Here is a 25,160-nt window from a genome sequence, read left to right as displayed (position 1 = left end):
CTGGACGGGTTCCCGAAATTAGTTTCTTCCAACGCTGCGGCTAACAAACTGACACGTTCTCTTAACTTTCTAGTTTCTTTCTTTTCCTTGCTGTCTCCATCCGGTTCTCGGTTTACATAGACTTTATCAGCCATCGCTTTTAATTGGCTGATATTCATTCCCTCGAACCCTTCCTGCTTTTGCAACTTCCGGCGAATGTCTGGGCAGGACTGCCCAACGAAGCTCATCACTATGATGGATTGATGTTTGGGATCCTCTGGATCAAATGGGCTGTATTGGCGGTACGCATCCATCAATCGCTCCAAAAAGTTTCCGGGGGACTCGTCTCTCTTCTGCACCACGTCTTGGATTTTTCCCATGTTTACAACTTTCTGCTTCCCTTTCTTTAAAGCTTCAAGAAATGCGGTCTGATAGGCGGTAATGCGCTCCCGCCCTGCCGCGGTCTGGAAATCCCAGTTGGGATCTGCAGTCGGGGCTAAGCCTCTCACTACGTCTTCAGGACGTCCGTCTGATCCGGCTCCTAATCGAGCTGCCTCTTCCATGTTTAATTGTATCTGTCGGCGTTCTTCAGTGGTAAAAAGAATGGAGGCTAGATGCCGAATGTCAGCCCAGTTAGGATTATGGGCTGCAAAAATGCCCCGTAAAAAGTCTATCATCTGTTCTGGTTTTTCAGCGTATGACGGCCCAAGCTGTTTCCAATTGAAAAGATCGCTGGATGTAAAAGGTATGTAGGTAAATAATTTTATTGTTTGCGTAGTGCGATGTTCGTTTTCTTCAGTCGGGACTACAGGAACTACAGTTGATGTTTCCCTGATTGGTAATTGCAAGCTTGCTGCGGCTTGGGTTTTACTGCGAGTTCCGTCTGCCACGGACGACTCGCTGCCGCTTTCTTCCTTTGCGGTTGCCGCTTCGGGTTGCTCTTCATGAGCTGGTGCCATCCTTGGATCGGCTTGCGCATTGGAGGGAACTGGGGGACTTGGTGGCATAGGATATGCCGGGGGATAACTAGGGGCATATGGTGGCGGCAAGATATTTTCAGCGTCGGGCAGTGCTGCGGGCGGCAGGGGTTTAATTTTTTTTTCTGGAGTCCGTGAATTCCCTTGTACTACAAATATGGCCGCCGCAGATGACGCATGCTCTGTAGGTTCCAATATGGCCGCCTTTCCCCTTCTCTTCCGGTTTGGGGATTTCCGGTCTCCCATCTTACATACTTGAGTTACCATTACGAGGGCGGCTCCCTCCACTAGCTTCTTTGCCCACGACGGAGGATTTTCAATAACTGCTATCCATGCGGTTATATACGGTATATCCTCAGGGCAACCCGGATTCCCTTCTCTTATAACTAGATTCTGGACCCGTGTGGCCGTTTGGAAATTGAAAGTTCCTACCGGAGGCCAATTTACACACAAACTGGGCCACCTATGGGTACATCGTTGAATCATTCCGGGTTTTGTACATTTATGTCTATCGAACACTTCGCTATAGTGTTCCGTCATGACTTTTAATGGAGTCGAACCGCCCCCTCCCATTAGGATAGAATTCACAGACAAAGGAGGGAAGGGAAGACGGATAGGTAAGGGGTCCGTATCCGTCAGACACAAAAGGATCACAATCGCCCCGACTAGGACGCGGTCAGCCCGGCCTAGAACTGCGAGGCCATTCACTCTCTTTCACACAACAAGAAACCTATTCCCACTATCGTATACTTCACTTATTATTTTCTCCTTATTATGCGCGTGGTCTTCGGAACGTAATTCCTACTAACACACTGCGTGGGGTGTGATCAAGGCCCCCTCGGTCCGCCAGGGATAGACCGGTTATTTTTCCTTATCTATTCTTCACTTGTTCCCTTGTTTCCATGATACTTGCCTGCAGGGGTCTTCCGATCGTCACGAAAGCCTTCTTCCCGGATCATCAACCCAGAGATCCCGGCAGAATTTCTGTGGAACGATCCCCTCAGAAACCTGATCGCTGAACTCAGCGGTGGCCACTCACCAGGTGTGTCTGGGGGACTGCTCCGCCACCAAACTACCGGACCTTCTGGAGAGCTAAAATAGCGTCTCCGGTACCTCCTGGCTGGCTCGCCAATGTAACCGTCTCTTTTTAGTCAGTAAGGAGGCCCAGACAACTGATCCGTAAAGATAGACTTTTATTGCCAGCAAGATGCAGCTAAGACTACGGCTTAGTACAACTGCATGCCACGCCCCCTTCGGAGCAAACCTTTATACACTTTACAGTTCTTATCTTTCACACATGCGTTCTGGTTTTCGCTGAACAAACAATTTATAAACTGCTGAACAAGCAATAGCTAGCGTGGTCTCTAGTAGGTGTAGCTTATGATCAGACTATTGTTTCGTCATTTAATTGACGGGTTAGACATTTGCGGCGGCGTTCGTATTAATACAATACAAATTATGAATCCAAAATGGAGTTACGTTTCACTAAATGTTAGTGCGTAAGTACGTCACTACGTATTAGGTTCCGTTTGCGTTGCAAATGTTAGTAAATCAAGATGGCTGTGCGTTTCACGGCAAACATGAAGAGACGAGAGGCGTCTCAGGGGTGCAGTCTTCAGGGGTTCATGGAATCGAACTCCTTCACTCCGACACACCTACAGCAGGGGGAGATTCCTCCTAGCTCACCTGCAAACATTATGGCCCCACACTAGTGCACACATTGTTGCCAGATCGGGCTATTTCACACTCAGCTGGGCTATTTCTTTTCCCATTTTGCAGGGGGAAAAACCATTTGTGCCGGTTGCGTTAGGTCTGGCCTGGCCACCTAACTGCCAGCAACTATCAATGTTGTTGCGGCTTTTTCCTTTGCTGTACAAACCCCTCCAGCAGCTCCACGTGCAGTCGCAGAATGATGACTCATCGGCAGCAGAGCTCCACCAGCAGTCGCAGAGTGATGACTCATCGGCAGCAGACGCACAGTGATGACTCTTCGGCAGCAGAGCTCCACGTGCAGTCGCAGAATGATGACTCATCGGCAGCAGACGCACAGTGATGACTCACCTGCAGCAGAGCTCCACGTGCAGTCGAGCGACTGCACTAAAGCTCGGCCCCGGAGGGTAAGCGGTGTCTTTCTAACCCGTTTTTTTCTGGTGTCCTTGTGACGTTTTCTTCAAGCAGCGGGACTGAATGTAAAGGGGTCCGGGCGGGGGGAGGGGGGGCTCTGCACTGGGAGCGTGGAAAGGAAATCAAGGTGGCAATCCAGGTCTTTAAGTCGCACTCTGTGTTTGCAGCCATTCTTATGAGCGCCCTGATTGCTGCCCTTAGGATTCACAATAATTTGACTTTCAGAAACTTGAGCATTGAAATGTTAGGATTTAGGGGTCAAAGCTTGAATTGGGGGGGCGCTAAGCACCACCCCGTAAAGAGAGTAGAGGGGAGTTAGCCTGCAAGAGGCTCCTCTCAAAGGTCACTATTTTACTTACATACAGGAACCTGAGATTTATCTTTTGTGCTCTCTAACCTGTAATTTTGCTTTACTATTGTTATTTTATAAATTGTATTACTTTTTTTTTCAATTTGATATTCCCTTATCCTGTATTTGGTGAGGATCTGTCTCTATATTCCATGTGGGACTGAGGGGAGGGATTCTGCTAGCATTTAGTTTTTGTGTAAGATTTGTATCAGTCCAGTTTGGTTTGTTTTCCAGCAGGGAATATATTTTTATTTATTTATTTATTTAAAAACATCTCTAATTCACATATTTCCTAGCAGTGTAGATGGTCCTTGCTCCATGCAGCTTACAAGACACTTAAACTGTAAATAAGTTTACATACGTAACTTTATAAGTGCACACTCACGCCACCTTAACATTGCATATGCATATCTAATCCTAACATGGATAAATAATTTCCATGTCGTTCAACTAAGTTATTCCTGCTTGTTGACTCTCTCTCTTGTACCTTCTTATTTACCCAGATTCTTTATTATCCTACTTCCTCCCAGTTAGCCATCCCTGTTCATTGTAATTTCCTACGAATGCCGGTATATAAAAATGTTAAATAAAATAAATAAATAAAGACACACCGACCAGATAATGGAGAAATTACTTACCTGATAATTTCGTTTTCTTTAGTGTAGACAGATTAACTCAGAACCAATGGGTATTCTGTTCTCCTGATAGCAGATGGGAGATGGCGTCAGATTTCAAAGCTGACCTCAGCCTACATATACCCGTGCAGCATGCTTAGCTCTTCAGTATTTCCCTGTCTCCCATAGCAGATGAGGACACTACCCAAAAGAATAGTGTAACATTTACAAGAAAGAGGAAAATTTACCTTTAAGAAGAGAGCCCTGCTTCTCCTGCGGTGAAACCTAACGGTCCCTCCCCCAGTCGAGACTTTCCTGAGGTCAATTCGATATCCCTTAGAGGTGAGCCTTAGTCCGCCGGCCGATTCCCAGCGTGGACGTAGCCTTCAGGGTGGCTGAAAGGCAGCAGGTGCAGATTCGAGCGTGGCGGTGAAGGTATTTCCCTCTCCCCCGGTAGCTGGAGACCGCCCGGCACGTGACCGGTAAGCGCCGAGTCCAGGTAAGGTAGAACCCTTTTCTTCTAAGTTTCCGGTCTCCAAGGCTCGAACAGCCGTACTGACCTTCCTCCGGCGAGGTTTAAATCGGGTTGGGCAGCCTTCATCTGGCTAGGCAGAGGAGAAAGCAGACTCCCTGGAAGAAGGGGAAATCCCCTCAGGGATGGAGCCATACTGGACCATAGAAACATAGAAATGATGGCAGAAGAAGACCAAACGGCCCATCCAGTCTGCCCAGCAAGCTACGCAGTTTATCCATTTCCCCCCCCCCCCTTTTTCTCCCTCCCACCTGTCACTATTGGCTTCCAGCACCCTCCGGCCCCAATTCCCTTCCACCCCTCCACCAATGCAGAGAGCAGCGCTGTATCCGCATCCTAGTGAACATCCAGCTCAATCAGGGGTAGCAACCGCCGCAACAAGCAGGCCACACCCCTGCCCCATACTCTTACCTACCCCTGGTTTGTTTGTTTGTTTTTTGAGATGGCAGCCCTCCATCCTTCCGCTCCGTGAAGGTGGAACACCAACCACTGGCCACTGGCATCCCGCTCCGTGAATGCCTCTGTGGCTACTGCCGCTGCGTGCAGTGTTTTGCTGCCTCCTCTTTATTTACGCCCACTAGACTTGATGGATCCAGAGTGTTTATCCCACGCCCCTTTGAAGTCCTTCACAGTTTTAGACTTCACCACTTCCTCCGGAAGGGCATTCCAGGCATCCACCACCCTTTCCGTGAAGAAATACTTCCTGACATTGGTTCTTAGTCTTCCTCCCTGGAGCCTTAGCTCGTGACCTCTGGTTCTGCTGATTTTTTTCTGACGGAAAAGGTTTGTTATTGTCTTTGGATCATTAAAGTTTTTCAAGTACCTGAAAGTCTGAATCATATCACCCCTGCTCCTCCTTTCCTCCAGGGTGTACATATTTAGATTCTTCAATCTCTCCTAGTATGTCATCCGATGAAGACCCTCCACCTTCCTGGTCGCCCTTCTCTGTTCCGCTTCCATCTTGTCTTTGTCTCTTTGTAGATACGGTCTCCAGAACTGAACACAGTACTCCAGGTGAGGCCTCACCAAGGACCATGCTCCGATTCTTCCACAAAGACGAATTACCAACCCTCGTGTCCCAAAATATGAAGACACCGGGTCTCCCAGGCACGGACCCTACAGTGGAACCTAAAAAGAATCCCATGTTGGTGTACCTCCGTAAAGCCTCATGCTATTTTCCTATATTGGAGCCCATCAAGGAACTGATTGACCTGGAATGGAATGCTCCAGAGGCCAGTTTTAAAGGGGGGATGGGCATTAGAAGCCCTATACCCGCTGGAACCCACGGCCAAGGAACTTCTACCCTTCCCTAAAGTGGACGCTATGATCTGTGCAGTCTCAAAACGCACCACGATCCCAGTGGAGGGAGGAGCGGCACTGAAGGACGCCCAAGGCAGAAGGCTGGAAGCCAGCCTTAAGCAGTCCTTTGATGTCTCAGCAATGACTCTACAAATTGCCTCCTGCTGCGCCTTGGTAGCATGTTGCTGTTTGATCCTCTCCAGAGATGCTACCACGCCCAGAGAAGTGATGGAACCTGCGGTCTCCTTCCTCACTGATGCTACCGCTGATCTCATGCGCACATCGTCCAGGGGTGTCGCCGCAGCAGTGGCGGCCAGAAGACAATTATGGCTCCAAAACTGATCGGCTGACGCGACTTCCAAGGCGAATCTCACAAAAATGCCTTTTAAAGGATCTCTCCTATTTGGAAGCGAACTGGAGAAGTTAGCCAACAAATGGGGCGAATCTCCAATACCCCGATTACCTGAAGACAGGAACTAAAGAACATATCAGGGCTCCTCCCCTCGAAGAACCAAGGGTAGAGGATTGCAGCATTTTAAACCTTACAGAAACACACAGTCCCAAGCACCTCGTACTTCAGGAAGGTTTCAGTCCTTTCGGAACAAACACATTAAGAAAGGAGCAAGCTCGGACAGGCTCCGGCCACGCCCCACAATGAGAAGATGCAGACCCATTCACAGGAAGAAGACATAGGGGTAGACTTACCCTCTTCTACCAAAGATGAGTCGAAGTAACATTGGACAAGTGGATCCTAACTATCATTCGAGAGGGGTACGCCCTGGAATTCCAAAGCATCCCTCCAGACAAATTTGAGATCACCGTGCCACTCCCACGCCAAGAGTCTGGCAGTGGAAACCACGCTAGCAAGACTACTCAGCCTAAAAAACTCCGGTGCCTATGTCTCAACAAAATACTGGTCACTATTCCATCTATTTTATTGTTCCCATGAAAGAAGGAATATTCCGACCCATCCTGGACTTCAAGGCCGTCAACCGTTACCTGAAGGTACCACACTTCGGCATGGAAACCCTATGCTCCGTCATAATGGCTGTGCAACAGGGAGAATTCTTAGTCTCCCTTGACCTATCTGAAGCCTACCTTCACATCCCGGTCGATCAGGACCACCAGTGCTTCCTGCGCTTCGTGATACTGGGTAATCATTACCAATTTCGAATGCTACCCTTCGGACTAGCCACCGCTCCCGTAACCTTCACCAAAATTATGGTGGTAGTAGCATCTCCACTGAGGAAAGAAGGAGTTCTGATACATCCTTACTTGGATGATTGGCTGAGCAGAGCAAAGTCTCCGGAGGAGAGTTGCCATGCGACCACCAGAGTCAAGAACTTACTACAAGAGCTATGGTGGGTCGTGAACACAGCCAAGAGCTGCCTACAGCCATCGCAGCCACTAGAATACCTGGGAGTCCGGTTCGATACCAAGCTGGACAAGGTCTACCTTCCCCCCTCCAAGGAGAAGGAAACTGATGGGTCAATTGCGAAACCTGTTGAACTCGATTCGCCCCAAGGTATGGGACTACCTTCAAGTCCTCGGCCTCATGACCTCAACTCTGGAAGTTGTTCCATGGGCAAGGGCTTATATGCAACCACTAGAACACTCCCTACTGTCACGGTGGAATCCAGTGTCCCCGAACTACTCAATTCGCCTCCAGCTACCGACAGTGGTTCGGCATCATCTTTAATGGTGGCTACAATAAGAACACCTAAGCAGAGGAGTAAACCTTTCTGCACCGAAGTGGATCTTGCTCACCACGGACGCGAGTCTGCGATGGTGGGGAGCCCACTGTCAGGAACTAACAGCCATGGGGCAATGGAATAAAGAAGAGGCGGAATGGAACATAAACCGCCTGGAAGCTCGAGCGGTCAGATTAGCCTGCCTGCGATTAAGCCACAGACTCCGAGGCGAATCTGTCAGAGTCATGTAGGACAATGCCACAACCGTGGCCTACAACATCTGCCAGGGAGGAACCAGGAGCCAGCAGGTGTCTCTGGAAATAGACCCTCTCATGAAGTGGGCAGAAACAAACTTACAAGGGATCTCTGCCTCCCACATCGCGGGAAAAGACAACATCTCAGCGGATTACCTCAGCAGAGAGAGCCTAGACCCGGGGGAATAGTCGCTGGCGAACACAGCCTTCCAGATGATAGTGAATCAATGGGGTCCCCCAGCCATAGACCTCCTAGCAACTTGTCACAATGCCCAGGTCCCCAAATTCTTCAGCCGCAGGCGAGAACCACAGACTCAAGGAATCGACGCTCTCTTCCAGAGCTGGCCAGAGGAAGACCTCTTGTATCCCTTCCCACCCTGGCCACTACTGGGCAGGGTCATTCACAAGATAGAGCACCACAGGGGACTAGTCCTACTAATCCCCCCAGATTGGCCAAGAAGACCATGGAAGGGTGGATATGCGAAGACTATTGGCAGGGAATCCTTTGCGTCTACCGCCATACAGGGACCACCTTCAGCAGGGACCGATTTCCCACGAAGACCCAGTTCGATTCTCTCTTACGGTATGGCCCTTGAGAGGACTAACCTAAAGAAGCGCGGCTACTCAAAACCAGTCATTGACAACCTGCTCCAAGCACGCAGGTTCCCCACATCTCTGACATACGGATCTGGAGAGTATTCGAAACGTGGTGTGAAAACCGCGCCCTCCTTCCGAGGACAGCCAAGATTCACAGGATCCTAGAATTCCTACAGGACGGCATGCAGAAGGGGTTGTCTCTCAACTCCCTCAAGGTTCAAGTCGCAGCACGGGCCTGTTTTAGTGCCGAAGTGGACGGCATCGGACTCTCAACTCATCCTGATGTGTTTCGCATCCTGAAAGGAGTTAAACAACTTCGGCCACCTCTAAAGTGGCCGGTGCCTCTATGGAACCTCAACCTAGTACTAGACTTCCTAGCAGGGGAGTCCTTCAGACCAACAAGTGGCCTCTCTCTACGCCTCTTGAGCTTAAAGACTGCATTCTTGATCGCAATATGCTCAGCTCAGCGCATCTCCAAACTTCAAGCATTATCCTGTCGACAACCGTTCCTCAGGTTCACCCCGGGCACCATACAGCTGCGTACGGTGTCATCCTTCCTTCCGAAAATGGTTTCCCATTTCCATATGAACCAGACCATATCCTTACCATCACCAGATGAGCACATAGATTCGGAAGACTCATGCCTCCTTTGCCACCTGAATGTTGACAGAATCCTAGTCCAATACCTCAAGAGATCGGAATCCTTGCGCAAAGCCGATCACCTGCTCGTTCTCCACAGCAGGAAGAAACAAGGGCGACCATAGCCCGCTGGATCAAAGAAGTCATTAATGCTGCTTACATAGAGGCAGGAAGACCATTACCTCTACAGATCAAGGCGCATTCTACAAGGCCCCAGGCAGTCTCCTGGGCTGAGACCAGGTTGCTTTCACCAGCCGAGATCTGTCTGGCAGCAACATGGTCTTCCCTACACACCTTCTCCAGGTTCTACCACCTGGATGTCCAGGCCAGGGAGGATACAGCCTTCGCAAGGGTAGCACTAAGTGGGCCACGGGCAGCCTTCCACCCTGTAGGGGAGTACCTTTTGTACATCCCACTGGTCCTGAGTCCATCTGGCTACACGCTAGGAAATGGAGAAATTATTTACCTGATAATTTTGTTTACCTTAGTATAGACAGATGGACTCAGTACCCCGCCCACGGCTGCTCCAGAAATAGAGAACCTCGGATATCAATCTCGAGGCTGTACGGGTAAGCTTCAGCCTACCTTTCTGTTAAGACACCCGCAGTTAGCTTGGTGTCGGCGTTTATTGTTTCAGCGCACCGGCGGACTCCAGTGCCAAAACGTTTTTATATATATAATCAGTCGAACCTGTTCAAAGTTAATCAAGTATTAAGCAACATATATCCACCCTCTTCGAGGCTTTTCGAGGAGAATGCTGAAGAGCTAAGCACGCTGCACGGGTTCATGTAGGCTGACGTCAGCTTTGAAATCTGACTCCGTCTCCCATCAGCTATCAGGATAGCACAATACCCATTGGTCCTGAGTTCATCTGTCTACACTAAGGAAAACAAAATTATCAGGTAAGTAATTTCTCCATTACAAAAAGTTCATTATATTTCTGCTTTAGGGCATGTTACCTCCTTTCCGGTTTTGTTATTTCAGAGATAGGAATTTTGCTATGTGAGTTTTGGGAGTTAGCGCTGTTTAAATGGGATGGGTTTGATACAAAGGTGCTGAGAGGGTTTTCTGTTAACTCACAAAGTGCCCGGTACAGGAGGGAATTAACTCTCCAAATTCTCTCTTTCTCGCGTCCTCAGCCTGACCGGTCTCTGCTGACTACATCGAATAGAAAGGGAAAGTCTAAATCTTGCCCGTCTCTTATGGATGTTCCTGTCGAGCCGATGGATGGCTTTATGGGTTCTGGGACTTCAGTGGAGCCAGATCCCTCCTCGGTGCAGCCTCTGGCAGAGCCCCCGGGATCAGAGGAGGGGGCAGGGCTGGCTCTGGATCCACTGCAGCCCAGGACTTTGGTTGTGGAGTGGCCGGAGGCAACAATGAGCAGCGAGTTGGAAAGGACTGAAGAGGAAATCTCCTCAGTGACCCGGGAGAAGAAAATCTCTGCTCGTGCTAAGCGGCTGCAGGCGCTGGAGAACAAGGTGGGAAATGTACTCATTAATTCTCCTGGGTTCATTCAGGATAAAGTTTGTTAGAAGAAAAATAAAGAATATGGAAAATGTTGCCAAAAGAAAAATATTTTAGAAATAAAGCTTTCCCAAGAGGGGATGTTTCACCAGGGGAGACGATTAATCATTATTTAGGGGGGAGGCTCTGCAAATATCTAAGGAATCTCTTCTTCCAATTAACCAAATTTCTTTTCTAATGAAAACTAAATGTATAAAGATCTTCTGTCTCTTGTTGCTGATCCACAAATTTCAAGGAAGAAGAAGTTGAACCCCAAAAGTAATTTTCTAAACCTTGTTCATTTTTAGTCTTCAATTCTCAGCCAGATCACGTCTATACCTCTCCCTCCCCCGCTTTTATTTATTTATTTTGTTTATATTATTGTATATAATGTTATTCTGATAAGTCATAACAGTTCACAGTATAAATATAAATAAAATCAATTATAAATGATCATAAAAACAAAACATTTAATTCAATATAAATATTACAACATAAAAAAATAAAAACATCTATGGATAATAAACTAAAATGAACAACAAAGTCAATTTAAAAAACATAAATTTCCTAGCATGTAGCCAGATGGACTCAGGACCAATGGGTGATGCTCCCCTGCCAGCAGATGGGAGACAGAGTCAGGTTTCAAAGCTGACGTCACCCTAGATACATCCCTGCAGTGACCTCAGCCATCCAGAATATCTCCGTCTCCTAGCAGATGTGGAGGTGCTATCCCCGTACCAATTGAAGAAAGATCGAGCCCGGTCCGGTAGCTGGTTCCTAGCGTGGACTTTGCTGCTGAAGCAGCTGAAAGGCAGCGGGTGCAGGAAGCTGAGTGCGGCGGTGAAGGCCTAAGCCCTCTCCCCCCTCAGCCAGAGACCGTCTCTGCACTCAGTCGGTAAGCGCTGAGCCCGGGTAAGTAGAGAAGAACTCCTCTGTGTTAGGATTAGTTCGTGTGTGGGCCCTGGGCCGAGGTGAGAGATGGTACCGCCCACAGGGAGAGCCCTGTGAGCCTCCCCATCACAGTGACGTCAGACACAGTATCAGGCTAGAGTCTGTATTAAAGAGAAAGGGTGACACAACCTGCAGAGCGGGGGGTGTCAGAGAGAAGGTCTCAGAGACACAGGGTCCATGGATAGGAGAATACCCCGAGTGGATACCTCCGTAGTGTACATGATGGATCCGCAGAGTGAGGTACACTGATGATGTCTTCAGTATAGATGATAGTGGCCCGCGGAGCGGGTACACCTGAAGAAGGTCCTCAGCTGAGTCGGTAGTGGTCCGCAGGGCAGGACGCGCTGATGAGACCCTTTAATAGAGGTGGTAAGGCCCGCGGAGCGGGGTACTTACGGTGAAGATCCTCAGTAGAGATGATAGTGATCCGCTGAGCAGGGAACACCGGTGAGGTCCTCAGTAGGGATGGTAGTGGTCCGCGATGCGGGGTACACCAGAGGAATCCTCGGTAGCACAGGAAGTAGTCTGCGGAGCGGGGTACTCACGGAACCGTGGCTTAAGGTTCCAGGGAAGCTCCGGGGAATGGGGCAGGCAGACGTCCCAAGCGAAAGGCCCTCCGAGGAGCGGGTACCCCGAGACGTCTATGTCTGGAAGCAGGAACTGGAATGCAGGTCCTCTGAAGCGAGGTGGATTTAGCAAGAATGGTTCTCTTTGCCAAGTCGTCGGTAGGCAGGGCCAGCTGGAGGACTGATGTCATCCGGAGGGGATGCCCCCAAGGTTCCTGCCATGACGGCTTTAAGACTGCCTGTGCACACGCCTAAGGACTTCCAACGACAAGATAGCGGTCAACAGCGTCTGTGCCGCCCCGGGAGGCCTGGACGGTAGGCAGGCTGTCGGCAGCTGGCGGAGGCTGCCAGTCTACCCCACGGAGTAGGGGGTAACCCTCTGATTCAGAGACGTGGAAGGGCTCCGGTAAGTCTTTCCTTTGGTCTCTCGCTCGGCGCGCCAAACCGATGACAATCCCGTTGGGACAAGGGAAGGGGGTTTCACACTTGCTCCTTCTCTCTCTCTCTCTCTCTCACACGCACCTGCTCTCACACTCGCTCCTTCTCTCTCTCTCTCTCTCACACGCACCTGCTCTCACACTCGCTCCTTCTTTCTCTCTCTCTCTCTCACGCACACGCACCTGCTCTCACACTCGCTCCTTCTCTCTCTCTCTCTCTCACATGCACCTGCTCTCACACTCGCTCCTTCTCTCTCTCTCTCACACGCACCTGCTCTCACACTCGCTCCTCTTTCTCATACTCGCTCCTCTCTCTCACACGCACCTGCTCTCACACTCGCTCCTCTTTCTCATACTCGCTCCTTCTCTCTCTCACACGCACCTGCTCTCACACGCGCTCCTTCTCTCTCTCACATGCACCTGCTCTCACACGCGCTCCTTCTCTCTCTCACATGCACCTGCTCTCACACGCGCTCCTTCTCTCTCTCTCACACGCACCTGCTCTCACAGTTGCTCCTCTCTCACACTCGATCCTTCTCTCTCTCTCACACACACCTGCTCTCACACTCGCTCCTTCTCTCTCTCACACGCACCTGCTCTCATACTCGCTCCTTCTCTCTCTCTCTCACACGTACCTGCTCTCACATGCTCCTTCTCTCTCTCACACGCACCTGCTCTCACACTCGCTCCTTCTCTCTCTCACACGCACCTGCTCTCACACTTGCTCCCTCTCAGCCTCTCGCTCCAGGCCTCCTCCTCCTCTCTTATGGGTTTTTTTTTCTTCAGCCCCGCTGAACCTCTTTTCTGTGGCAGGACCACTGGGCCTCTTCTTTCCTGGTTGCCTGCTGGGCCCCCCTCATGTTCTGGGGAAGCTTTTTGCAAGAATGCACAGAACCTGCGGCTGGTATCTGTACAGTCAGCGTTCTCCTTCGATTCATGAAATCCTCTGAAACATACGTTTCCTCTTCTGGCCCTATTTTCCAGATCAGCCAACTTGGCACGCACACTCAGATTTTCTTCCTGTAGTTCAGAATAGGCCTCGTGAAGCCGTTTGCTGGTTTCTGCTTGTGCATCCATTCGAGTGTCTGTCATCCACCCTTTGCCCCAGTGCAGCTAATTCTTCGTGGAACTCGCCCAGCATTTCTTGTGTTTTGGTCTTGCAGGTTTTTAGGTCCTGGCGGAGGCTGCAGAACCAGTCTCGAAATTCTGCTCTTGCAGACGCCTCCTCCGAGGTTATATTAAAGGCGTCCGCTGAGGGTTCTCCGCCGGTGTCCTGGCCGGCAGTCTCGTCCCCTCGGTCTCCCATCTTCCGGTATGAAAACCATTGAAAATCTACCGTTTTTCGTTTTGCAGCCATCGCCCAAGTGTTCAGACCGGGTTCGTGTGCATTTCGGCAATATTAAATTTCTTTCTCACTCCCGTTTTTGATTTTTGTAGAAAATTAGCTGCGGAGCTCGTGGCTCAGGCAGCCATCAAGCCTGATGATGTCACTTCCTCCTCTACAGCCTCATTAATTTTAACTATTTTGTTAATAAAATAAATTCCCCAAGTGTTTTTTGCCCTGGTTCTTTGTTTTGATTAAATTGTAAGCTCTATTGAAATGGGATACGTCACTTAATCAACCGGCATGTGAGCCATGGAAGTAACTGGAAATGGGAGCCAGGTTACTGGCCAGGACCCCAAACTCCTCCTGCCCTGCTCTTTACTTGATTGATTGATTGTATTTTGATCGTCTCCTAATTTGAAAGAAACATCTTAAAGCGATGTGCAGTCGGACATTGAAATGTCTAACTCTATGTTAGGATTTAGCACTACTGCTACTATTTATCATGTTTAAAGCACTACTAGGTATACCCAGCACTGTATAGACACACACAGGAGACGGTCCCTGCTCCAGGGAGCTTACAGTCTAATAAAGGCAAACATGCACAACAAACCAGAATATTGAAGAAGCGTCTCAGAGAGAACTTAGAATTTAAAAGCAGCATCAAGAAGGCGAGGTTTTTTTTTTACATTGTTTTATTTATACATTTTCAAAATTTCCAAGATTCATCTTGATACAGAAATACAGAGAATAGGATACATTTTCTCACAAGTAATTCTCCAGTCAGTTCCTTGTTCCTTTCTCTAATATAAAGTCCTCGTATAAGGGGGAGCGAAACTTCCCCAACCTAAGGAAAAAATGTTTTAACCAAAGAAATTCCTCAATAGAACGACAGCGGCCGAAATTCTCATCTCCACTCTGCTTTCCCATCGAGTCTCAAGGGGGAAACCTGCAGCTCTTACCCCGGTAGGTATTCTCAGCACGGGAGATTCTCCGGCAGCACCAGCAGCTCCTCCAGCAGCGCCGCTCTTCCCACGCCGGTTTGACCACGGGATAATTCTGGGCTCCCTACAGGGCCCGTGGTCTGGCGGCGTTTTCCCTCGCTTCCGGGGCCCCTCTCATCGGGGCAGGGTCATCCGGCGGCGTTCCCCCGGTGGGGCTGAGTGGCGATATTGAGCCAGGGAGAGAGGGCAGCTCAAATTCCCCTCCCCCACTCTCCAGCGGCTGAAGCCCTGACCTCGTGTCGCTGCGCACCACATGGGCGTCCATCGGGCTGGAGAAAGGCAACGTCGGAGGAACCGCAGGGTAAGGTTCAGACCTTGGTTTGCATTTTCTCCCCATCGCAGGTAAAATGCAGCAAGAAAAGAGACTCTCAAAGTAAACACGCCCAAGGGATCCAAGGCCGAGCGAGTCTATCTTTGCGGCCATCTTGGATCCGCCCCCAGGAAGGCGAGTTTTTAAACTGCATTTGAATATGGCCAGAGAGGGAGCAATACACATGGGCTCAGGAAGTCTCTTCCAGGCACTCGGCAAAGCAGGGTGGAAAGCACAGAATTGAGAAGTGGTGGAGAAAGACACAGATAAGGGCAACTTGCCTGATGAACGGCGATCACGAGGAAGGGAGAGAAAAGAAAGAAATGAGGAGCTGCAGAGTGAGGGGAGGGAGAGAAGCTTGAGCTGTAGGTGGAAGTGGACAGAGAGCCAATGTAGCGAGCTGAGAAGATCACAGCGAGGTTAAAGGAAGAGAAGTCATGCAGCTGAATGTGGAAGAGATTGCAGGGGAGAAAAACGATTCAGCGGGAGGCCAGCAAAGAGCGAGTTACAGAAGTCTAAGCAGGAGAAGATAAGACAGGGGAGGAGGGTTTTGGTGGCAGGCTCGAGGAGGAAGGGAGAGATTTAAGCAGAGTTATAGAGGAGGAACGGACTCACTTTAGCAGTGTTTTGGATGTGCAGAAGGAGGAAATGGCATCAAAGATGCCCCAAGGTTAGGGACTTAGCAGTCAGGAGGATGAGAGCACAGCGAGCCCTCCTGATGTGACAGAATCAGATGTTCCTGAGGTTCTGGGTAATGCTCTGTTAGATCCTGGGTTTTATTATTCACTGATTTATCCAGGCAGAGACGTTTGATATTCTCTGTCCTGGGATTAGACTTGTAAACCCCGAGGTCCAGAAAGGAAACTGACTCCAAGGTGACAAGTCTGGCAGTTCCTGGGGATGAGGGGTCCTGGTGTCCTCTCTTCCATGATAAAATGTTAAGAGGTTAAAGCCGCTGAGCCCCTCCTCGTGTCCCTGAGTGTTTCTGGTTTGTGTTTCAGGTGCCGGTGACGTTTGAGGACATCGCTGTCTCTTTCTCCCAGGAGGAGTGGGAGTATTTAGATGAAGGGCAGAAGGAGCTTTACAGGGAGGTGATGAAGGAGAATTATGAGACCCTGAGCTCCCTGGGTCTAGGTAAGGATTGCATTATCTGCATTTCTAGTTTACACAGAGGATGTTTTACTAAACATCATTGGGTCAGCGCCTCACAGTAAATGTGCACACAGCCCTAGATTTCCCTCCTCTCTTGTGTAGGGAACAGGAAGGGCGGGATTGAGGCAGACAGAGCTGGGCTGAACCCCCTGATAAGAAATTGGTAGCTTATCAGTGATGCTGTGAGAATGAAGCAGCCCGGTGTATCCCCAGAGCCCTCCGTCTCCTGCTGCATGGAGTATCTCCTTCTCCTTTCTGGGCCACTCTCCCACTCCCCACTACAGCAATAGCAATTTGGATCTCCCTCCCTGGATCTCAGATTCTGTCTGCAGGTAGTGGAACCTCCTCTTCTCTCCTTCCTACCTCTCCCCTGCTCCCCGATCCCAGATCCTCCCCTCTTCTCCTTCCTCCTCTTCCCCCATCCTAGATTTCCAAACCTCCCCCTCTTTTTCAAACTTTCTAATCTCCTGTCCTTAATTCTCTCTCCTTATTCTCACCCCATCCCTGGCCTTCTCATACTCTTTCCCTCTCCCTCCCATCCCTGAGATCTCCTCCCTGTGCTGATACCTGAGATCCCTTTTCCTCAACCAGTAAAAGCGAGAGAATTTCTACAGACACAAGTAAGATTGGGAAACCTATTTTATTGTCTCAATATATTATAAGATTACTGGGGCTCCGGGAATCATTACGTCGCATCTGAACATCACCCAAAGCAGGAAGAGGGGCTATAGGCAGCAAAGGAGGGGCAAGGACACTCACAGCACAGGGGCAATCACTGCAGCCACGGCGCCATCAATGGAGCAGGTAGCAAGGGAGATAAACCAGAAGCACCAGGAGAAGAAAAGTGGTGGTGAGGATTTCCCAGATCCCCTCTGAATAATCTATAATCACTGCTGAAGAGCCCTGCCTACCCGTGCACCCATTGCTCTTTCATTTTTCCCTAATAGTGAGGAATCCCTAATTCTGGAATTCCTCAAGAGGGAAATGTAGAGACAAGACCTGACCCTTGTAACAGTTTTGCAATGACCTATGACCTTTTGAGGCATAAGGGCTGCAAAACTGTGGAAACTTGTACTGTTCTTGTTCCTTTGTAGCAGCACAGGGAAACCTGGGATCTGGCAGAGAGCGTGATTCACCGTGATTCACCGTGACCCCCAAAGATTTGTTTTATCTGTGGGAACCGTGCCTGAGAGCACCAAAGGGGAAACAGATGGGAGAAGTTAAGCTATTTGTAGAACGAAGGAAAATGTGTGAGCTGGTGGTCAGAAGGATGACTGCTGACTGCATGCAGAGGGCTTGAGGTCAGAGAGAGAGAAAAACCTGTATATAAGGGGTGGTTGGAGCCCTGGACACTGGGAGAAGGCCTGTACTCTCTCAGCAGGTACATTGCGTTGTACCCTTCTCCCCAGGAAGACGACTATTCTTACAGTTATACTGGAATACTTATAACCTATTTACATAGAATGAAACTTATGCTTGCTGTTGTGATTCAATACTAATAAAAGATGAATTATCTGTAAAATTCTAAAAAGAAAACGTCTTCTTGTGAGATTCCTGAGACTTATATTACAGAAAAGGGATCCAGGAGAGAAACCTTCCCCGAAGGTTTAGCCACAGCAAGCAGTCTGATCTAAAAATAAAGATAATTAGGGAACTGAAACCCTTTGGAAGAAGGAACAGTAAGGCAGAGGCTAAACAATTAAAGCTTAAAGGCAGCGGGTGCAGGAGGCCGAAAGCGGTGGTGTTTGTACTCACCGGTGAGGGCTGAGCTCAGGTGAGTTTAAAAAAATACAAATAATAAAAAATGTAGTGATGACAGAGGGGGCTGCAGGACTTCCTCCGGTCTCCGTGCTTGGTGCGCCGTTCGGCGTTTGTTCCCGCTCCCGGTGGTGTTAGCAGAACTTGGCAGGTTGGGTGGCACCGGTGGGCTAGGCCCCGCAGCAAGGCTTGTTTCTTGCACGCCGCATGGAAGGCCGCGGCTGCATTTTTGCCCGCTTTTGTTCCTGCTTTACTGCTCTCTAGTGCAACGTTGGTGCTTCTAGTGCATCTGGCTCTGCACATGTGCTGTGCGCCCAGTTCTGGAAGCAACATTTGCACGCACAAGGTTTTCCGTTTGGTGGTGCGCACAGTTTGTGTTTGTGGCTCGTACTATTGGAGTTTTTTTTCAGGGTTTGCAATCCTTTCTTCAGGCGCAGTCCTCAGCTTCGCCCAATCCTGTCAGGTCGGACCCTCACCCTCCCTCTTCCAGTTCTATGTTTAAGTGCCGGAGCTTGCCTCAGTTTGCTGCGGGTGTTCCCGACAGGAACCTGGATGGCACTGATGATGAGGCAGACCCTGGAACCGTATTGAACCATGTTGCCTTTTTTACATAGAGATGAACTGCCGGCCCTGATTTCCCAGACATTAAAGATGCCGAGTGTTCTTGGTGCGGATTCCATGTCTGAACCGAAGAAGAATCCTATTTTTTCTTCCTTGCATAAAGCCTCTTGTTTTTTCCTTGTTATGTATGCCATTCAGGGGTAACTTGCTGGTGTGGTGGTTACTACCCTTAACCAACAAGCCTTCATACCGTTGATGCAACTCATTATTGCTCTCTGCTTTAACAGCAAGAGGAAAAGGGGACAGCAACCAACAAGCACACGACTGACTTTTACGGGCTGGGAAACCAAGCCTGGGGGTAACTTGCTGATGTGGCTGTTACTACCCTTAACTGATAAGCCTTATACTTGTGATGTAACTCCAGCATTGCTCTCTGCTTCAACGCAAGGGATAACAAAGAATTGAACAACGAGGGCCCTGAGTTTAGCAGTTTGGGAAACTAAGTGTGGGGTAACTTGTATGCCACGGCAGTTGCCACCTCCTGATGATCCCTTTTATGGGGGAAACCTGTATGGCGCGGCTGGTGCTACCATAAGCTTGATGGGCAGTCTGGATGGATCATTTGGTCCTTTTCTGCCATCATTTCTATGCTTCTATGATTGATCTTGAATGGGGCGCCGCAGAGGCAAATTTTAAAGGGTGTCGTACATTGGAATGCCTGTATCTCCTGGATCCAGCGGGAGAGAGCGTTTATTTTCCCAACATGGATGCGTTTGTCTGTGCCATCTCTAATCAGATGATTATCTCTGTGGAGGGAGGAGTGGCCTTGAAGGTTGAGCATGATAGGGGCCTTGAGGCTATCCTTAAGCAGGCCTTTGAAGCAGTGGTGTTGACTACAGATTGCTTCCTGTTGCGCCCTAGTGGCACGATCTTGTCTGCTCCTCTCTCAGGAAGTTGATGATTCTGGAGTGAATTCCAGAACGGTTATGGATCTCTCTGCCCTCTTTTTAGCAGATGCGGGCTGTGAATTGGTCCGTACCTCGGCCAGAGGAGTAGGTTTAGTGTCCTTGGTGAATGTGCGTCTCTGGAGGTTCTTTGGGAATGGTTCTCTGGACCGGCAGTGTGTTACCACCACAGCGGTGATTTCTTTGATTTTGGTATTTCAGCAGGAAGGTTTGACTAACGGGCTGGTGCTAAGTACGCTGAAGTTAGAAGTTGCAGCTTTGGCTTGGTATAGGGGTCAAGTTCAAGGGAGACCTTTTTTCATCGCACCCAGAAGGGTCTAGATTTTCTAAGGGTGTTAAGCCTGTTCAACTGCCACTGTGGACATTTGTATGCTTTAGGACCTGACCTTGGTGTTGACCTTTTTGGCAGGCCCCACATTTCTTCTTCTTTGGTAGCTTCCTGCTTCTGATGCTTACACTGGACAGAGTACAGGTTAGGACTGTACCTTCCTTCATGTCCAAGGTGGTACCTGACTTTTTTTCTTTCACTCTGTCCATATTGTTGCCCTCGTTGGTTGGAGCGGTGGATGTGGCATCCCTTGGATGTGCGGAGACATCTATTGCATTAACTTAGGGTTACTGAGACCTTGCGGAGAACAGATCGTCTCTTCGTACTTCATGAGAAACAGCTTCTCGTCCCACAGTGGCAGTTTGGATTAAAGATGTGATCACAGCGGCTTAGGTGGATGTGGATAAGCCATTACCCAGGCTAATTAGGGCTCGTTCGACAGTGCTAACGGTATTTATTTATTTAGATTTATATTCCACTTTTTGCACTTTTTTCAGCACTTCAAAGTGGATTACATTTAGGAACTGGTACCTTGGACAGAGTTATAGTTTCTTTCTTTGTTGGAGATTTGCCTAGCAGTGAAGTTGTCTTGGTTATATCCCTTCTCCAAGCATTATTGTATGGTGGTGAGGGTTCGAGAAGTTGCGTCTTTTGCCGGAGCGGTGTTGAGAACGTGAGCAGCCTCCTCCCTTACGAGGAAGTAGTTTTGGTACATCCCTCTTGTGTGGACTGGCCTGCCTGGATGCAGAGGAAGGTGAAATTACTACTTACCTGATAATTTCCTTTCCTCTCTGAGAGGCAGGCCAATCCACAATCCTGCCCTGAGCTGCCTGTACAGGACTGTACTGATTTTTCTATTTGTCCTTTCTCAGGGACATTATTTGAGGTAGAATTCGTAGGCCTCTGCAGATCTTCGGGTCATCTAATGGCCTTGTAAGTGTTTGCCTTCTTTGTCTGTTACGGCTTCTGCATTTCCTTCTCGTCTGAGCCCAGTGCTTTGCTCGCTGGAAGAAAAAAAAGAAGTGAATGAGTGGGGGAGGAAGTGTTTTTAACTCCGGACTTACAGTTCTAGTGTTAATTAGTTGCCACAGTTGGCTTTTGCAGAATACTGGAACACTGACGTCAGTACAGGGCTATATGAGGGTGACATCAGCGAGTCAGTTGGTTTCTGTCTCCATCTGCTGGTAGGTGTGCATAACCCACTTATGTGGACAGGCTTGCTTGTCCTAGTGGAAAGAAAATTATCAGCTGAGTAGTAATTTCACCTTCCTGGGTTTTTGAATTCTGGATGTCTGACTCCTGTGTGGGAGTAGTGGGGTGGATATACAGGATACTGCAAAGTTGGGGAAATTGGGTGTCTGAGTTACAGATCTTGTTCTACCAGAGCCCACTGTAACCCATTTATTCCTGGGTTTCTGAATCCGCTGGGAGAGGCAATCTGGATGTACAATCTATTTTGCCCTCTACTGTTGATGATTGCATCAAGTTAGGGATTGGTCTGCCTCACTCTAGCCTGCGAGCCTTGCAGACGCTCCAAACATCCACAGCCCGTTTAGTTATAAGAAGCTTTCCTTGGGATCATGCAACTCTACTGCTGTGTGAATTACTTCAGTTGCTGCTGTAGCAGTAGATTAAATTTAAAATTTTAACCCTTGTTTTTAGATCGCTGAAGGTTAATGGTCCTTGATTATTATTTTAACTTGTTGTTATTATAATGTTTAGTTTGGCAGATCCACTATAAGCAGATTATAAATGTTATTAAATAAATAAAAAGATAAGCCCAGAGGAACCAGACCTATAGGAATCCTAAAGGAGGGACCTGTGTGATCTCCAAAGTTCCTATATTGCATCAGCTTTTCTTTCTGCATCCTACGCAGTATGGTAGAGAGAACTCATTGATTTTTCTTAACTTCTCTGAATATTTCTATAAAGACAGCTTAGATAAGTTTTCATAGGCATCACATAAAGCTTTTTATATCCAGCAGATAATGAGGTCATACAGAAAGAGAAGAGGGAGGAGACTCGAGAAGAACACCCTATAGTATTAGCACTTACACCAAGACAATCAGGAAATTTCTGTGAGAATCTTGCCCAGAGGACTGAGGGGGGAGACAGTAGCCAAAGACAGCAGGAATCAGAGAAGAAGGAGCAAGACTCTGCAGGAGACTCACCGGATGGAGTCACTGCTTGTGAGAGAAGTGACAGGGAGTTCACAGACATCCCTGAGCACCAGAGACATCTGAGAAGAGAGAATCCCTTCCAAAGTAATAACAGTGATCAATAACTTCTGACTTCCAGCAGAAAGAGGAGGAAGGGAAGAAATCCTTTCACTGTGACACCTGTGGGAAAAACTTTAATAGAAAGTGTCATTTTGTGTTGCACCAGAGAAATCACCCAGGAGCAAGACCTTTTCCATGCAAACAGAAGTTATCTCTGAAATTACACCAGAGAATCCACACTGAAGGGAGCACTTTCACTTGTATCGAATGCAAGAAAACCTTTTCTTGCAGGGAATCCTTATTAATACACCAAAGAACGCACACAGGTAAGAGACCCTCTCATTGCCCTCAAGATGGCGAATCTTACAGTTCTGAGTTCTCTTCATTACATCATCAGAAAATGGAGATCGAAGAGAGAACATTTTCATGTTCTGAAAGTGGAGAAAACATTCAAATGCAAGACCTAATAATAAACCAAGCAATACAGAGAGAAGAATTATTCATTAGTACTGATGGTGACAGAAACTTCAATCAGAAAGGAAACTTCACAAGACAACGAAAATTCCAACCAGGAGAGAGAGCATTTTCAAGTAATGAATGCAATAAAAGTTTATGTGAGGGGGAAGTCATTTTAAGAGGCAGAAAAAAACTTACTGGTGAAAGACCATTGTCTTGCATTCAGTCTGAAAAAAGCATCCGTGGTAAGGCAGTTGACTCTGAACAGAAGAAAATCCCCAAAGTAGAAAGTCAATTTATATGCACCGAGTGTGGTAAAAGCTTCAGCCAAAAGTGCAATCTCATTACCCACCAGCGAATCCACACCGGAGAAAAAACATTTAAATGTATTGAATGTGGTAAAAGCTTCAGTCGGAAGATATCTCTCATATTGCATCAGAGAATTCATACAGGAGAAAAACCTTTTGAATGTATTGAATGTGGTAAAAGCTTCAGTCGGAAGATATCTCTCAAATTGCATAAAAGAGTCCATACAAGAGAGAAACCATTTAAGTGTACTGAATGTGGTAAAAGCTTTCATTGGAAGCTATCTTTCATGCGGCATCAGAGAATCCATACTGGAGAGCAACCATTTAAATGTACTGAATGTGGTAAAGGCTTCAGCGACCAACAAGCTCTTACAGTGCACCAGAGAATCCATACTGGAGAGAAACCATTTAAATGTACTGAATGTGGTAAAAGCTTCAGCGAGCAAAAAGCTCTTACAGTACACCAGAGAATCCATACTGGAGAGAAACCATTTAAATGTACTGAATGTGGTAAAGGCTTCAGATCCAAGGCATGTCTTACATTGCATCAGAGAATCCATACTGGAGAAAAACCATTTACATGTACTGAATGTGGTAAAAGGTTTAGTCGGAAGACACATCTCATGCAGCATCAGATAATCCATACTGGAGAAAAACCATTTAAATGTACTGAATGTGGTAAAGGCTTTAATTGGAAGCCATCTTTCATGCAGCATCAGAGAATCCATACTGGAGAAAAACCATTTAAATGTACTGAATGTGGTAAAGGCTTCAGATCCAAGGCATGTCTTACATTGCATCAGAGAATCCATACTGGAGAAAAACCATTTAAATGTACTGAATGTGGTAAAAGGTTTAGTCGGAAGACACATCTCATGCAGCATCAGATAATCCATACTGGAGAAAAACCATTTAAATGTACTGAATGTGGTAAAGGCTTTTGTCAGAAGAGATCTCTCATGCAGCATCAGATAATCCATAGTGGAGAGAAACCATTTAAATGTACTGAATGTGGTAAAAGCTTTAATTGGAAGCCATCTTTCATGCAGCATCAGATAATCCATACTAGAGAAAAAGCATTTAAATGTACTGAATGTGGTAAAGGCTTCAGAGACCAAAAAGCTCTTACAGTGCACCAGAGAATCCATACTGGAGAGAAACCATTTAAATGTACTGAATGTGGTAAAGGATTCAGATCCAAGGCATGTCTTACATTGCATCAGAGAATCCATACAGGAGAAAAACCATTTACTTGTACTGAATGTGGTAAAAGCTTTAGTCAGAAGAGACATCTCATGCAGCATCAGATAATCCATACTGGAGAAAAACAATTTAAATGTAGTGAATGTGGTAAAAGCTTTTGTCAGATGGGATCTCTCATGCAGCATCAGAGAATCCATACTGGAGAAAAACCATTTAAATGTACTGAATGTGGGAAAGGCTTCAGTGACAAAACATATCTTACATTGCATCAGAGAACGCATACTGGAGAGAAACCGTTTAAATGTACTGAGTGTGGTAAAAGCTTTCGTTGGAAGCACTCTCTCATGCTGCATCAGAGAATCCATACTGGCGGAAATTCATTTAAATGTACTGAAGGTGGGGAAACAAGTCATTCTTGCAAATTGGACAGATAATTACCCCCCTAACTATGACAATTGGTTCCAGAAAATGATTCGCCTTTGCTGTATGGAGCACGCTATTATTAAGCCAGAGTCACCAAAGAGATCTGTGCAGACTAAGCTCATATTGGCAGCGTTTACAAAATATTTAACTCCACGCATTGGAAATTATCGAGATCCATGGGCTTTGGAAAAGACGACATACAACTGCCAGACGATGCAATGAGCCTTCTTCACCAGCGGACAAGTTTATTACGCAGAGAACACGACATAAGGATCTTGGAATACTGGCATAAAGACATTTATACTTATTAATCCCGTGTACAGTGGGTGGGTAGAGGGGGGAGGGGGGGGGAAATAGGGAGGGCTGGAGTTTTTTGAAGGGGGAGGTTAAAATTCTAGGTTTTGCTTGTTCAATATCATTCATTGTTGTATAACAGTACTTTTATTTCTTTGAGAGTTGTGCTTTGTAAATCTTTGAAAAACCTAATAAAGAAAGTTTAAAAAAAAATAAATGTACTGAATGTGGTAAAAGCTTTAGTCAGAAGACATCACTCATGCAGCATCAGAAAATTCATACTGGAGGAAAATCAAGTTAATGTACTGTGTCTGGTAAAACTTCAGTAGAAAGGAAGACTTTG

General features: G+C 47.6%; 1 pseudogene; it reads left to right on the top strand.

Moving 5' to 3' along the window:
• The window catches only part of LOC115083564, a 79,266-nt pseudogene extending 54,412 nt beyond the window's left edge, over positions 1–24,854 (top strand).
• The last annotated feature ends 306 nt before the right edge of the window (positions 24,855–25,160 follow it).

The sequence above is a fragment of the Rhinatrema bivittatum genome, chromosome 2, assembly GCF_901001135.1.
Source record: "Rhinatrema bivittatum chromosome 2, aRhiBiv1.1, whole genome shotgun sequence".
NCBI classification, from domain to species: domain Eukaryota; kingdom Metazoa; phylum Chordata; class Amphibia; order Gymnophiona; family Rhinatrematidae; genus Rhinatrema; species Rhinatrema bivittatum.
Note: the sequence above shows the minus strand (reverse complement) of the source record. Positions and strands in the feature narration are given on the sequence as shown.